Source organism: Carassius carassius, chromosome 21 (genome assembly GCF_963082965.1).
Source record: "Carassius carassius chromosome 21, fCarCar2.1, whole genome shotgun sequence".
Classification (NCBI taxonomy): domain Eukaryota; kingdom Metazoa; phylum Chordata; class Actinopteri; order Cypriniformes; family Cyprinidae; genus Carassius; species Carassius carassius.
In genome coordinates, this window is record NC_081775.1 from 29,544,234 (window position 1) to 29,558,046 (window position 13,813).

At 37.6% G+C, this 13,813-nt stretch overlaps 1 protein-coding gene across 3 annotated transcripts in view; it reads left to right on the forward strand.

Annotated features, from left to right (window-relative positions):
* The first annotated feature begins 1,834 nt into the window (after positions 1-1,834).
* LOC132098094 (uncharacterized) overlaps positions 1,835-13,813 on the forward strand; it is a 42,856-nt gene continuing 30,877 nt past the window's right edge. For 2 of the 3 annotated variants that reach the window (XM_059504218.1, XM_059504220.1), the window contains exon 1: positions 1,835-2,290. The gene's annotated coding sequence lies outside the window, so the exon portion shown is untranslated. The remainder of the gene's footprint in view (positions 2,291-13,813) is intronic. The other variant, XM_059504219.1, reaches the window with a different exon arrangement.

Sequence of the window (13,813 nt, forward strand, 5' to 3'; positions counted from 1 at the left end):
TCTACTAGCATATTGTGTTCTCTTCAGACTTATATTGCAAGAATAGAGAAAGTAAGGATTACTTAAGATTTTAGAATTTAATGTTAATTGCTTAAACATATATATATATATATATATATATATATATAATTTTTTTTGTGGCAGTGTGAACTGGCCATAATGCTGTATGATAGGTGTGAGATTATTAAACTTGATTTGCTATAATACATCTGTTCATAAGCTAATGCATATTATTTTCAATGAATTATTTGTAGTGGTTTGGTTAAGGATGTGATTAGCTGATTATTGTGGGAGCTTGTGATTAGTTGATGAATTGTGTGCATTGTTAATGATAATATTTAAATGCAATGTACTGAGTGCCTACTAAGACTTGCATGTTTGTGCATAATGTTTTGACCCTGGATGCTTACAGAAGGGTGTAGATATTTAAATATATGGAAATGTATTTATTATTAATATATCTCAATCTATGTGCTTCTGTATGGGCTGAATGCTTTCATTCATATTTCGCTGTATATCCTATGTTTTTATTAATAATCTGGGTGTATTACTGTTCATATTTGCTTGTTAATAAATTAACTGAATTCATTTTGAGTATGTATTCATCATTCACAGCTGCTGAAACAGCCTTCAAATTAGTTTGGGCATATGAGGACATAAATTAGGTTCAAGTACTGCATGTCCGCCCATAAAATAATAATAAAAAAAATCACACAACTACCAATCCGCGACGATTTACTGGCAACGTCAAAAAGTTACGTTGTGGCGACGTATATGCACCTTTCACTTTTCCGGTTGCCTAGTTACGTCTAAAAAACCCTAGAAACTTGCCTAGAAACTTTGGTCACCAGATTACGTTGCAGTTACGTTACGTAATGTTGTTAGCAGGGGATCTTATTTCAACCATATTTCAACATTGAAAGTTGGTCATGTGCTGAAAGTTTTTCAACCATTCGGCTTTAAACGGTGAATCAACTAATGATTCGCGAACCCGCTCTGAAGTCCCGATCAGAATCAAATGATTCGCGAACCAGCTCTGAAGTCGCGATCTGACTCAAATGATTCGCGAGCCCGCTCTGAAGTCGCGATCTGACTCAAATGATTCGCGAGCCCGCTCTGAAGTCGCGATCTGACTCAAATGACTCAAATGATTCGCGAACCCGCTATGAAGTCGCGATCTGACTCAAATGACTCAAATGATTCGCGAACCTGCTCTGAAGTCGCGATCCGACTCAAATGATTATACATCATATATATATATATTCCTATATCAGCCTATATATATATATATATATATATATCAGCCTATATATGTATATATATATATATATATTTTTTTTTTTTTTTTTTCTATATCAGCCTATATATAGGCTGATATAGAAATATATATAGTTATAAGATACATGCAGGCCCGGTTCCAGAATCAAATCACTGACGGTGGGTGCTTCTGAAATAAAAAAGGGTGCTCTTATACATTTTGACATAACTATTTTTACCATGTTCATTGATACATCCTCAAAGCCTAATGCCACCCCCAAAACTAATAGCATACAGTTACGATTATTTTATATGCTGCATGTTTTTAGGCGTGAAAAATAATTAAGATCATAAAGCCATCGGAACTAAAGGTTTTCATAAAGCAGTTATGGTAGCCACGTCAGTATAGCGCGAGAGGGCGCTATCGAGACGCTAAACAAGGTAGAAATTAGATTTAACATTTATTGACAGTGAGAGAGTATGTATGTGTGTGTGTGTGAGAGAGAGAGAGAGAGAGTATGTGTGTGTTTGTGTGTGTGTGAGAGAGAGAGAGAGAGAGAGAGAGCGAGCGAGCAGCAGCGCTACGATGTTTCAGCGTGTTTCACACTCTCTGTGTTTAAACGCGACACAAATCATGTGAGTAACCGCTCAAACCTCAGTGGACTGAAACTGAGTGACTCCAGAGACCGCGGGAAACTTCACACACATGACGATATTCCCTTCAGTCCGGAGGAGAATCTGAATGGACGCCGAGCAAGCTCACAGTTTACCAGACGAGAAGCTTTAACGTGCGAACAGACCCATGGGAACCAACCCTGCTGAAGTTTTACAGAGCTGCTGGATTCACGGTAACACTGACGACACTCGGGCTCTGGTTCTGTTTTTAAACCTTCTCAAGAGATTTCTGAAGTACTTTTAAGAATATTTAAGTGTTTTTGGGGAATATCTCTTGCCACTTTCAAGCGGGGGAAAAAGCTTGAAGCATCGATGGAGTGACACCTTCTTATTATCATCAGTCAAGTGCCTCAAAAAGGTAAAAGACACACATTTCTTATGAGGCTTCAGTTTGAATTATGATGTCTGTGTTTTGCATGAAACATCTAAATATGCTGTTCAGCTGCAGGGATTGTTCTCCTTGGCTTTATTTCTGCTTAAAGGTGTGTTTTCTGGGGTGCACGTGAGATCCAGTGTTTCTCATGAGAACAATGACCAGCACACAGTCTCTCTGACCAGAGCTGGACATGTGGATGTCAGTCCTCTGAGTAAAAAAAAAATGCATTAGATGAATACATTTTTTACATTTTTTAATAAGCTATTATTAGTAATGATATTATATTTAAAGGGGCAATTTTGGTATTCAAGTGGCTTTCTATACATATAGAATATTGTTTAAATATTTATTAAAGTAAAAAGTGGTTAGGTAATACAAAAAAAGTATTTATTTTATATTTATTTATAAACTCACATTGGTTTCACATACATCTAAAAACATTTACACTATATTTTATATTTATGTTTAATATAAATATATAAAATTAATTTCCAAAAACTGATCTGTGTTTATTTACACATTTATATAAACTACAATAATATAAAATATTATTAAGAATATTTATATAATTTTAATATTTATGTATATTTATTTATTTATTTATTACTGTTCTTCTTGCATGGGGGGACAACAATCAACATCTGAAAAAAAATATGAATTAAAGTTCAAATATTTTTTTTTATACTTTTTCATTTTAACCCTACTACGTTCATTATTTGTATCATATTGTGATGTTCAATGACATTTTGTTATATCAATTAGGATTTATTATACATTATTACCTCATATGACTTATAAATGAATTAACACCTGCATGTATTTCAGCTGTGTGGCATTGGTTCATGGATCGGACATATTTGATCTTTAATAGCTTGATATGCAATCTTATTATGCTTTTCTGTAGTTTCCAGCACCTGATAAAGGCTATATCCATATATATGTCAAAAGATAATAGAGCCGTATTTCAGAGAGAGAAAGTGTGCTGAACTGTGTGATGAGAAATATCTTTACAGTTGCTGTTTGCCAAACATATACTTGCGGAAGCTAACTAAAGCAGTTGAATCAGTCGAGCTTGTGTTAGTTTGTGGTATACTTTGGTCACCGGGTCATGCCTAGCAATATCAAAAAGAATGGCTTAACTTGGACTATAGTGAGCGTTGAGGGTCAAACATCAATGAGCTTTACTGACTCACCTTCTGCTCTCAAACACTATTATTGACCCACATTAGACAGTGTTGTGATGATGCACACAGCTGCTGTGAGATCAAAGGTCGCAAGGATAACACGTCATTATGGTTATCTTGATACCTTTAAACATTTTATTGTTTTCTTTCAGTCTGTTGCATGCCCCTGCTTCTTCTTGAGATAATAACTAGAGGTGTTTGCTAAAGCAAGTGTCACAGTAGAGTGCAATATTGTCCATACACTTTTTAGTGGCTTTGTTCCAGAAGTATTTTTCACATAGGAATTTTAAAAAGAGCTGTTAAAGGAACAGTTCACCCAAAAATGAAATGTTGCTAAACATTTCCTCACTCTAGAGCCATCCAAGATGTAGATATGTTTGTTTGCTAATCAGATTTGGAGAAATGTAGCATGACATCACTTGCTCACCAAAAGATCTTCTGCAGTGAATGGGTGCCGTCAGAATGAGAGTCCAAACAGCTGATAAAAACATCACAATATTCCAGAAGTAATCCATACCACTCCAGTCCAGCAGTTTAACAACCTGTGAAGTGAAAAGCACACGTGTCTGTAAGAAATAAATCCATCATTTAGTAGACATTTTATCCTCAAACAATTGCTTCCAGCTATACAAATCCATAGTCCATAGTAATCCATTGTAATAATATTGATCTGTGCATATTTCTCTCCTGATTCAGACAAGATGGCTTTTTCAATGGAAATTTGAAAGTTTTATATGAAGGCTAAATACAAGTAAAATGTAACATTTAACATTTCTCTAAACTATTATATGGTTTTATATGAGGTGTCATAGACTTGGCAAATACAATTTTCTTAAGTTTGTATGCTCAGACATCTGTTGTAGGTGTTCTTGGGAGTTTTTACGAGGCTTCTTTTTAATAGTTTTTGTATCGATATCGGAATTATATCATATCGATGGCCTGTTGTAACGATAAAAACTCTGTAATCTTCGGGAAGGAGGAGGCGGGAACCGGCGGACAATCAAATAAAGACAAAATAATAACAAAATAAAGACAAAACAGCGCAACAGTTTGCAATAAAAAGCAAACACAAACTAAATCCCAGGCCTGGTCCTCTCTCGTCCTTCACTGTCGTCGCTCCAGTTTTATATCCCTCCATCTCCTCCGTGGGACTCGAGACCGGTGGGTCGAACAGGTGTCGCTCATCTCCAATCACTCCACCGGCCTCGCTCCTGTTCCCACGTCTCTCGGCCCCGCCCCACTCGTCACACCTGTATATACTTTTTTTTTTTTTTCCTTTTTCCTGTTTGTTTTCTGTGTTTTTTTTTCTGAATTGTGTTATAAGAAATACAATTAAAAAAATAAATAAAAAATAAAGAATTGCGAGACATTAACTGTCAATTGTAAGAAAATGTCAAAATTGCAAGCTGACTTTTTTTTCTTCAACTGGATTTTATAACTTGCAATTTCAAGTATATATCTTAACAATTCTTGGGAAAAGGGTCTGAATAAAAAAAAAAAAAAACACTTTCGAGAAAAAGACAGAATTGTGAGATAACACTTACCACAACTACCTATTCATTTTGTATTCAGAAAACTATCGTCCATATTTCTTTAATATTTTCATAAACAGTATGCTATACAAACTTGCATGATGCATGCTTTATATCATGTCTTCACTATAATTGACCTTCATTAACTAGTTTTCTTTTAGGTCAGACATTATCACAGCAGGTTTTGGAGTTAAAGCCAAAATAAAATATTTAAAGGAGATTATGTTTGTTACTGCTTCTGCAGTCTATAAATGGAGTTATTGTGTGTGGCTCAGGGTAATACAAATCATGTCTTGTTCATGCATGGCAAAGTCACACGACCAGGTTTGAAGGTTTTACCTCACAGATCTACCTGGGTGGTGGTAGTTTCATTGCGTTTTAGCATCTACATGATCTTCACTGGAGAGAAATCAAAGCCACTTGAGCAGTATTTGGCAGCAGGGCTCCCACGGGTGTTTAATAGACATATCATGTCATCAAGTTATATTTCCTGACTTATTTCACGCCAGGTTCTTGCCAAGATGCTACTTAAGACTTCCTGCGATCCCAGATGTTGTGCTTCACTGCCATTGGCTGGTGTGCACATTCGGTCTGGTTTCTGTTAGCCATGATTAGCGTGATAATAAGTGGTATATGAGTATCTCTGCAGCAGGTACAGATCAGGATAAACCTTCCCTGAGGGCTGCTAATGCGAGAAAGGTGGTACAAATGGGAAAATGATCTAACGAGCCCTTATTAACTGATTACCTAGCCTACATGTTGGTGTTCATCCAGGTACAGAATGATATTTCACTGTGCAAAGCTTTATGAAAGCAGGAATCTCAATGGAGCTTGATATTATGGTCTGTGGGAAGTAAGAGAATTCAAGGGAAACTCCAATTTATACCGTTTTGAAATTATCAGCGGCATTGCAAAATCTAGTTTTTAATTTAATTTTAAAGTGATTTTTGGGTTAATGTGAAGAAAATATGTTTGGTTTAGATAAATGTTGTTATAGTTGCTAGGAGTCCATAACAGTGTTAAACATGACACTTTCCACTTCCTTATGATAACACTCAGCAAATTTGAAGATGATCCGATTAAAATTGTAAGAGGAGTTCGTTAAAGTACGAGGCCTGAAAATAGCAAAAGCTGCACAGAAATCGTACAGGAAATAAAAAATAAAGGACTTCCTGTTGGGTTTTAAACTAAGAGTCTTTTTTGTAGGTATTGGTGTGTTACAGCAATGAGTTTCGAACATGTATGTGAAACAGCTCGAGGGACACTTCGTTGAAATTTTACAGGTGACGCTATCGAGTCAAATTTGCCACCTTTGACGCATGTGCAAAGTTTCGTGATTTTTTGAGCATTTTTAGACCCTCAAAAATAAAATTAGAGTCCTCCCACCACTAAAAACTGTAAATATTCCACATTTTAATAAATGCTACAACAGTATTTGGAATAAATAATAGTAAAGTAAGCACTGTTAACCGTTGAAGTGTTGCCTGAGCTGTGTTTGGGGGGTTGCTAAGTGGTTGCTAGAGTGTTTTGCATGGTTGATATGTGGTTACTGTACTTGCTGGCCTAAAAGAAGTCCCTCTTTAGTCTATGGGATGTTTTTTTGGCTGTTATATTGTCCACTACAGTAAGTGTTGATTTATTGTCAGTTTTCCATTTATGTCTCCTTTACTGTCATTAAATTATATTAGGGACATGCAATATTGGCCATTTTGCTCTCTGGGTTCATTAATTGAAAACACAGCAATCTTTCACTGGTTTAATTTATTGTTGATTCTATGATGAAACATGCTTAATTGTTAAATGCAATGGCTCAAATTCTTTCTCTTAGTTTAATCTGGCATGATATTTTCACCGTTAACATTCGTCCTACCCTAGAAATGCCATCATTGTGCCACAGGGAGATTGCTGGCTTACTGGTCTTTCTCTGACCCGGGTCATTCTGCTTGGGCCGTGCTGTGGTAGCCTGGATCATCCAGGATTAGCTGCAGCATAATACAGCTTTCTAATCAGGCTGTGTCTTCAGCTCTCTGTCCACACTACTCACTCCGGCAAAGAGCACGTGTACCTTTCATCTACCTGTTCCCAGAACTTACATGAGCTAAATGAAACGGTTTAGATAGTGCTGACATCATAATAAAGAGAAAAAATACAAAAATTACAATAAATTATAATACATTTGAAAAAGAAATAAATGTTATCGAAACATCTAATAATAATAATAATAATAATGTCATAATAATAGTGCATTAAAATTTGCATCTGATTTAGATATGGAAAGAAAGACAGTAGGAGGAAAAAGTAAAAAAATAAAAAATAAACTAAACAAAATTGAATGTGCAGTTACACTTCAGCTTTTGCTAGTTGGAATATATATTTTTTAATTACTAATATTATAATTTGTCAATTTTAAAAAATGTATTCAGTGTTATTTTAGTATTACAGTTTGTATTATGAGTCTTATAGTTTTTAAAATAATTCAATATCTTTAGAATTCACTTTAATTTTATTTTAAGTTCATTTTAATTCATTAAATTTTTTATAGTTTTATGTTCTTTGTCAGTTCTATTTTTATATATTTCTCTCTCTATATATATATATATATATATATATAGAGAGAGAGAGAGAGAGAGAGAGAGATGGAAAAATCTCCATAAAAGTTCTTTGTGATTTTTATTTTTATTATTATTTGTTACTTTGCACGTTTTGTTAGATTTACTATTTACTCAAGTTTTAAAGGTATCTAATATTTTGATACTTCATTTCCATAATTAAATATTCTTAAAGATTTAACGTTTGTTGTCATTTGGAAGTGTGTATGCATTGCATTATTATGCTGTTACATTATGATTATATATTCAGTGGCATAAAATGACGTTTAAAATGACAATAATATCGATTATCGCTATTATTTCTGCGGCAATTTACCACGCAACAAAAAGTTATTTTGAATTTATTGCAGTTATTATTAGGCAGGAAAAACAAACATTTTTCAATATTTAATTTATTTTATTTCAGCTTTACTTCAATTAATTGGCCATAACTTTCTTAGCCAGACATTCATTGGCATCATCAAACAGGACAAATAAAATAAAGATCACTGGTTGTGAAGTGTCTTAGTTTGTACATAAAGTGATACAGTTGCTTTAGAACAGTGGTTAATATAATCCCATATTTCAGTGTTAATCAACTCTATTTGCTCTGTTAAAAGCTTTAGCAGGAGTTGCATGTGTGTTTCTTAGAACAGGTGTTATCCTCACCGGAAGAGAAAACCACCTCCTTTGACATTTGATCCCAGATCAAGTAGCTTTAATCTTCTGCTTTCTGATGACCGGTTCACCTTTTAATACACTAAAGCATGTTCAGCAGCAGAAATATACACCTGACACAAACACCTCTGTCAGAGTACCTTATGGTGAGAACAACTCGAACACATTGCTCTTAATGAGATCAAAATGGCAAGTGGTCCAGCAAACAGCTTTAGCTGGAGTCCTTACAATGTTATTGGTAATTGAATTGAAGACATGATCAGATCAGGGAAGTTGATCAGAGAGAGCAATTGCCAGCATGTGGAATGAAACATCAGTGGTATATTTATATTGCATGAAGATATGTTAATGGACATGGTGTTCAGTAACTGTGTCACTGGTATATAACTTAATTCAGTTAGTCAACTGAGGCTGTGAACTATCAAAGCAGATCAGCCTGAAGCTCCAGAGGTGTGCCAACTAGATTGAGATGGTCTGTTATCTGCTAAAGCCGTCCAAGTGGACACACAGATGGTACAGGTCTTAACCAGTTTGGATGGTTTGCATGAAACAGCAAGTGGCCATGTGGTTGTTTTGGCTTTGGATTTTGTGCAGTTGTTTGTGGAAGTTGTTTTATTAAGCGCTTCTGCCAGTCAAGGCCAAGATCAAAGATCAGACGGTTTGCAGAGCATGTCCCATCATGCCCTGAGAGCCGTTTTTCACCATCTTGAGCATCTGTTTCGGGGGCTTCCTCTCTTGAAGTTGTCTTAAAGGTTGATTTTGAGAAAAGGTCATGGGGTTTGTGTGTGTCACTTACAGTAGATCAGAGTGTGTCAGGTTGCAGTGATGTGATTATTTCCAAATATTCACTACTGTTCAAAATGATGGTTGAGTGGGATGCATTCAATTTTCGATCCAAGATGGCGCCGCACATGGCTGCTTCAGTGCTTGGCTCTCCAGTGTTTGTACTGTTTTTGTTCGTTTTCCCTGTTTTTTGTTTAACAAACACGATCAGTTTCACCAGGGATGAACTGCTGAACATTCGGCAGAACACACCACATGATATTTTTCCGGATTTCTATTATACAGACGTTTTACTGAACATTGTTATCGGAGGAGCAGCGGCGCTGATCAAGCGCTTCAAGACGCACAGACGGGGAAAGCGAGCGGGAGCGCTCGTCAGACTCAGGAAGCGCGGATTTCGAACGCCGTTGCCTAGCATCCATCTCGCAAATCTCCGCTCTCTACCCAACAAAACGAACAAACTCCTTCTGCTCTCTCGGACAAATAAGGATTTCTCTCACTCTGCTGCTCTGTGTTTCACGGAAACCTGGCTGAATGACGCCATACCGGACAGCGCACTCCATCTGCCGGGCTTTCAGCTGTTCAGAGCGGACCGCGAAGCAGAATCAACGGGGAAATCGCGCGGCGGCGGGACATGCTTTTACATCAATGAACGGTGGTGTACAGATGTAACTGTGTTAAAGAAGATGTGCTGTCCTGATCTAGAAACGCAGTTTATTAACTGCAAGCCGTTCTATTCGCCGCGGGAGTTTCACTCGTTCATTCTGGTTAGTGTTTACATCCCTCCTCAAGCGCAAGTAAGTCTGGCTTTACAGAAACTCGCTGATCAGATCACAGACACAGAACAACAACACCCGGACTCTGTTTTAATCATTCTTGGGGACTTTAATAAAGCCAATCTCTCCCGTGAACTGCCAAAATACAGACAGCATGTTACCTGTCCCACCAGAGACAGTAATATACTGGATCACTGTTACACCACAATAAAGGATGCATATCACTCTGTTCCACGAGCAGCTTTGGGACGTTCTGATCACTGTCTGGTTCATCTTATACCGACCTACAAGCAGAAACTTAAATCTGCTAAACCTGTAGTAAAGACTGTGAAGAGATGGACCAGCGATACAGAGCAGGATTTACAATCTTGTTTTGACATCACAGACTGGAGCGTTTTTGAAGCTGCTACCACTGATCTGGACGAACTCACAGAGACCGTAACATCCTATATTAGTTTCTGTGAGGATATATGCATTCCTACCAGGACTTATTTAACATTCAACAATGATAAGCCATGGTTTACAGTAAAACTCAGACACCTTCGTCAGGCCAAAGAGGATGCCTACAGAAATGGGGACAGGGTCTTGTACAATCAGGCCAGGAACACACTGAACAAAGAGATTAGAGTGGCTAAAAAGACCTACGCTAAAAAGTTGGAAGACCAGTTTACTTCCAACGACTCTACTTCAGTTTGGAGAGGACTGAGAGCCATCACAAACTACAAGACACCATCCCCTTGCACTGAGGCTAATCAACGACTTGCTAACGACCTGAATGAGTTTTATTGTAGATTTGAAACCCCCAACACCCACTCTGACCATCTCCCTACACAACCATTAAGACCTCCTGCAATCCCCCTCTCCATACCTCCTGCTCTTCAAATCTGTGAAGATGATGTGCGCCAGGTCTTCAAGAAAAACAAAAGAAGAAAAGCACCAGGCCCAGATGGCGTTACACCAGCCTGTCTGAAAACCTGTGCTGACCAGCTGGCCCCCATCTTTTCACAGATCTTCAACAGATCTCTGGAGTTGTGTGAAGTGCCTTCCTGCTTCAAACGCTCAACCATAATCCCCATTCCAAAGAAACCCAAGATAACAGGACTTAACGACTACAGACCTGTGGCTCTAACGTCTGTCGTCATGAAGTCGTTTGAAAAACTGGTTCTGGCTTATCTGAAGGACATCACTGGACCCTTACTGGACCCCCTGCAGTTTGCGTACCGAGCAAACAGGTCCGTGGATGATGCAATCAACATGGCATTGCACTTCATCCTGCAACATCTGGACAAAACAGGGACTTATGTGAGGATCCTGTTTGTGGACTTTAGTTCGGCTTTCAACACCATCATCCCAACAACCCTCCAGACCAAACTGACCCAGCTCTCTGTCCCTAGCTCTATCTGTCAGTGGATCACCAGCTTTCTGACAGATAGGCAACAGTTAGTGAGACTGGGGAAATTCATGTCAAACAGCTGCTCCACCAACACTGGTGCCCCTCAGGGATGTGTTCTCTCCCCTCTGCTCTTCTCCCTGTACACCAACGACTGCACCTCTAAAGACCCCTCTGTCAAGCTCCTGAAGTTTGCAGACGACACTACAGTCATCGGCCTCATCCAGGACGGTGACGAGTCTGCTTACAGACAGGAGGTTGAGCAGCTGGCTGTCTGGTGCAGTCTTAACAACCTGGAGCTGAACACGCTCAAAACAGTGGAGATGACTGTGGACTTTAGGAGAAACCCCCCTGCACTTTCCCCACTCACCATCATGAACAGCACTGTGACTGCAGTGGAGTCATTCAGATTCCTGGGAACCACCATCTCTCAGGACCTGAAGTGGGACAATCACATTGGCTCCATTGTGAAAAAAGCCCAACAAAGGTTGTACTTCCTTCGCCAGCTGAGGAAGTTTAACCTGCCACAGGAGCTGCTGAAACAGTTCTAGTCAGCCGTCATTGAGTCAGTCCTGTGTACTTCAATTACTGTCTGGTTTGGTTCAGCTACAAAATCAGATATCAGAAGACTACAGAGAACTGTTCGGACTGCTGAAAGGATTATTGGTGCTCCCCTGCCCACCCTCCAAGAACTGTACACATCCAGAGTGAGGAAAAGGACTCAGAAAATCACTCTGGATCCCTCACATCCAAGTCACCCCATCTTTGAACTTTTGCCATCTGGCCGGCGCCTCAGAGCCGCAAATACAAGAACAGCAAGGCACAAGAATAGTTTCTTCCCCCAGGCAATCTACCTCATGAACAGTTAAATGTTTCCCACTTAAACTTATGCAAAAATGTGCAATATCCTTATATTTATTTGTTACCCCTCCATCCTAGAACATTCCCGCATCTCACTCAATCCTATTCCATTATCATTTATAGCACAATTGTTAATACACTTATTTATTTGCCAATTTGTAAATCTCCTGTAAATTTTTTTTTTTTTTTTTTTTTTTTTTTGTCTGTGTGTTGTTGTCTCTGTTTACTGGAAGCTTATGTCACTAAAACAAATTCCTTGTATGCGCAAGCATACTTGGCAATAAAGCTCTTTCTGATTCTGATTCTGATTTTTTAGATCTGATATATTTCCTTTCCAGGATTATTAGGATAAATAGAACGTTTAAAAGAAAAGCATTTATTTGAAATCTTGTGTAATATTATAAATGTCTTTACTGTCACTTTTGATCAATTTAATATGCCTCTTGTTGAATAAAAGTATTAATTTCTTTAAAAAAAGAAGAAAAAAAAGAAAATCATACTGGTCCCAAACTTTTGAACAGCATTGTATCTCTTTTTATGTTCCACACAACAGGGCTATAGATGTATCCACAAATATTCACATTAGAGGTCAACCAATATGTTTTTAAATTATTTGTTCTTAAACAAGGACATTTCTTCTTACAATCCTTAAAATGTGGTTTCAGTTTGGCCACAGAGCACAAGATTTTAAATATGTTGCCAGGTTTAATACTTCTGGCCAGTAATGGAATCTTGCTCTCTGCCTCTCTTTTTCACTGCTTGCGCTTTGATCAAAAATACAGTAAAAACAGCAATGCTTTGAAACATTGTTACAAGTTAAAATAACTGTTTTCCATTTGAATAGATTTAAAAAAAAATTATTGCTGTGATCGAAGCTGAGTTTTCAGCATCATTATCCTTCAGAAATCATTCTAATATGCTGATTTGCTGATCAGCAAACATTTCTGATTATTATCAATGTTAATCACATTAGAGGTCTACCAATATTGGCTATTAAACAATTTATTTTTAAATTAAAACATTTCTTTCCCCTTAGTCCTTAAAATATGGTTTCAGTCTCACCACAGAGCACAAATTCTTGACTTTTTTTTTTTTGCCGGATTAGGACACACCTGGAATCTTGTAGGGCAGAAAGTCTGAAGCAAGCTTTGCTCTCTGTCTTTCTTTCACTGCTTGCTCTCCTCTCTCTGAAAGACACTTTCACAAGGAGGCCTTGTTCAACAGCTTGACTGGTAAGAGCCTCCACGCAGAGGCACACAATGCCCTGCCCTCATCTGGCACCTCTCAAGGCCGGTTTCAAAATCAGTTCATGCAGCCCAAAACCTGTTTGAGCCTTTTATACAGTCAAATAAAGCACTGACTCCAGAACAGATGCATTATAACCTCGGTTGACATGACTGTAGGCATGGGAGTGTGACTTTTCCAACTCTTAAAAATGAAGGTTACAAAGAGGGGTTTTGGCAGCAAATGTCATAGAAGAACCGTTTTTGGTTCTCCAAAGAACTTTCAGTGAAAAGTTCTTAAAAGAACCATTTTTTCTAAGTGTGAAGAACATTTAAAAAATGTAAAAAACTTTAAAAATTATATGAATGTTAAAAGGTCTTTATGGAAACATCAACAAAGAACCTCTATTTTGAAGAATGTACTTTATTTTATTTGGAGAACAATTGTGTTTTTTTTCATCTAAAGAACCTTTTTTCACTATTGAGAAGC